Here is a 3,599-nt window from a genome sequence, read left to right on the forward strand (position 1 = left end):
CTGCTCCTCCCAGGCGCGGCCAGGCTGGCTCCGCCCCAGCCCCGCCCCAGGCTGCAAGAGGCGGCGCCTTGCAAGGGAGGCGGCGGGTCTGCGGAGTGGAATAGCTCTGGTTTCTGGCGTCTGGACTCCCGCCCCTTCTCAAGGCTAGCCTGGTGGCCACTGTGAATAGCAATTCTCTGCTGCCAGCCCTACCACGTTTGCTCTGGGGTCCCTCCATGGGGATGTCTCCGGGTCACGTGGCTTTCTTTTTCGTATGGAGCAGGTATTGAACGTTTTGTTTAGTTCTTTTTTTCTTCTTCTTTTTTCCTAGAAGACATCTGATGTGGATTCCTAGGCTTCCTAGCCTGTGGCCTTTGGAGAAAAGATAGGTCTCCACTCAGCGGCAGTATGCCCTCTGCCCAGCCATCGGTAACGATGTTATGGAAGAAGTAAAGTAACTGGAAATTCTTTACACTCTCCAAACCCAGAAGGAGTCCAGGAGCCACCCTTCTATCCCCACCTTCCAGCACCTTATTAAGTCAGTTTTCAAGCTGACTGCAGCCTTTGCTCTCCCTCTGAAGGGCAAGTGTGAGATAAAATGGAAATGCGAGATTTCACAAAAATGAAAAGCAAGTCCTTTTCGCATCTCTGCTGTTTTGTCTGTTGTAATTTGTCTAAAATCCCTAATGTACTTAGAGCTGTGTTCAGCTAGATCTGAAACCTTACCTTGGTGTTAAGCTTTCCTTGTTCTTCAGTAAGCTCCAGTACAGGGCTTAAGACAGGAAGGAGTGGGTATATCATTCCTGAATGAGAAATTAATGCATTTACATAGATTTTTCAGGAAACTGACATAAGGACTCTTCAAAGGCCATTGTCTTGGTTCTTAAGGAGTGGATTCATGCTTTAAATCAATTTGTGAGAACTGTACACGCCTTGAAATTGAATTTCTGGTTTTTTAATTGTCGAATTCGGCATGATTGGTGGACAGATTCATATTTTTTTCTCTCCATCTTGCCTCAAAACACACACACACACAATACATACACACAATATACACAATTTATTCACTAAATCATTGACCAAGCATTTTTCCAGATCATTTACCCTTTCAGTAACTTAATGTGAAAGCCAAAAATGAGGATAATGACCTGAAGAATGCACCTCACATGCTCCCCACCCCTCACACAATACCATCATCAACCTAATGGCTCTCATATTTTGTGTGTAGGGATGGGTATGAGGGCATTTAACAGTCTTTCTCTTCTACCAACTGTTTCCAGAGGCATAGCACATTTTAAGAAGCAAAATAGTACCAGGTGAGATAAAACACGTGGTTTCTTACAACTGTAAATAGAACTGGCCATCTTTTCTACTTCTCAACCACGATCATCTTAATTACTTGAGGATACATCATAAACAAACCAAGAACATACTCAAAGGGACTCTTTTACTTGGATCTCCAAAGACTTATTTGATACCAGTTTGGAAGACTAAACAAGGAAGATAAGTAGAATGAACTCTGATGACCTGAGTTCTAATACTTCTTTTTACGTGGACTTTCACATGCAGGTAGGTAATTTACATTCAAAGTAAATCTTTAAGAAAATTTCTTGACCATGTTCTCAGTTTAAAAGCAATTGTTTTGCCTCCAAATTCTATCACCTAACTTTTTGAGTCAACTAATATTTTTCTTATCCGTCATGCTTATTACTCATTCTCACCACCCATACTCCAACCTCCACACTTTATTTTTTCTGGATTGCTCTCAGCTGCTTGCTGGAGTTGCTTCTTTGTACTATTTGTGATTTTTAAACTATTTCTAACAACACGCCTAATGTTTTAAGTCCTCTACCAATCATTTACAAATAAAGACTTCAAACCAAAAACACTACTTAAATTATTAGCAATTTCGTTTGGTAGAAAGCTATTTCGAACTATTTTGAGGTGAATTATATTGTTGATTTATCTCAGAATAAATAAACAGAGACACTGTTAAAGTCTTGTGTAACTTATGGTACAACAATGTATCTTTTATGCATCTGATAATAAATGATTTTATAAACTCAACTGGCTCCCAAACTTTCACTGAAAGAATGGTAGACCAATAGTTCCCCTAAAAATGGAAATCCAACAAAGATACTAAATGATAGCTAATTTGAAGTGAGCTGGGGTAAGACAGTACACATATATTATGGGCTATCTTGTTTGTAGATATGATATACACAGTGTCTTTTGCACAAACTACAATAGAAATAATTGGAGATTGAGAAATGAAATGAGTCCACAATAAGCTGTAAAGAAAGAACTACTAGCCCATGAGAATTGATTTGCAATTAGATGAAAAATGAGGACAGGACTGCTTCCAAGTTTGATTGAAGAGGTTTGTTGTAGACATGATGGAAAAAACAGCCAGTGGCATCTTAAAGTTCAGATTGATCATGACCAGAAGACTGAACCAGATCGTGAGGGGAATGGGAAGAGGAGAGTGAGAGAGGACAGACGGAACAAGTATACCAAGAGAGACCCAGGGCCAGAGCTAGCCAGAAGCTCAGAGCTTGTTGACCAAAAGACAGCATAAAAAAAATGGCTGAGGTTATATAGGAATCAGAAGCTGGGGGTGGGGGGAGATGTCGAGACCCTAGAAAAGATGTTCTATTATGGAATCATTCCACTCATGCATAGTCAAGACCCTTTTGTTTCCAGAGAGGAATAAAGATGGTATGGAGAAACAAATTTTCTGTAAGGAAAACAATTAGAGATTAGAAATAACTGCAACATGCCTTTCCAGTGTGGCTGGCAATAACATGGACACATTTCTCTAAGAACCAAAGATAAATACTTTAGAGGTTTACTTGTTTTACTTATAAGTCCATTCTTCAGGTCACTCCACTGAAGTGTGAAGTGATTTATTCTATAATATCATGAGGTCTACTTGTTACTTAGGAAAATTAATGAGATCAAGAGACCTTTAGGTTATATATATTCTCTGCTGCTTCTATGGAGTTTCTTATGTTATGCAACATTTTGCATTTAAGATTATCAAATAACTGTAATTGATTATTGTTGATCATGCCTTTTAAAAAACAAGTTATAAAATTTTAAAATTCCATGGCTAACAACTGTGTTACATCATTTTCTAATATATATTCTGATTTAAATATTGAATTAAATTTGGATTATTATAAATTGTATTAAATTTTATTTAATCCAGTTGATAATAGTATATTCACTATTCACATTGTATTGATGCTTTGATTTCATGATAATTGATGTTTCATATTAGTATCTATGACTATAATAATTTTCTAATCCATAAAAGAAATTGAAAACATTAGAGAACATTGGATGGAAAGGATGATTAGTTCTAAAATAAATATGTTTATTGTAATGAAAATAATTTTGAGCTAGGAACCCAAGAGGTAGGAATATGGGAATATAGGCATTTAAAATTAGCAAAACTTGTCTTGCCGGAATAAGTTCTTTTTGTTTCTCTGTTTCTATCACTGCCCGTCAATGTAGTATCAAGTACTCTACCAATACAAAACCGATTCTGAAATGATTTGGCGTTTACTTGGACATCATCACAGAGATTTGTCATTTCTGTATCTGGTACAGAGTAA

The sequence above is a fragment of the Microtus ochrogaster genome, unplaced genomic scaffold (assembly GCF_000317375.1).
Source record: "Microtus ochrogaster isolate Prairie Vole_2 unplaced genomic scaffold, MicOch1.0 UNK64, whole genome shotgun sequence".
Classification (NCBI taxonomy): Eukaryota; Metazoa; Chordata; class Mammalia; order Rodentia; family Cricetidae; genus Microtus; species Microtus ochrogaster.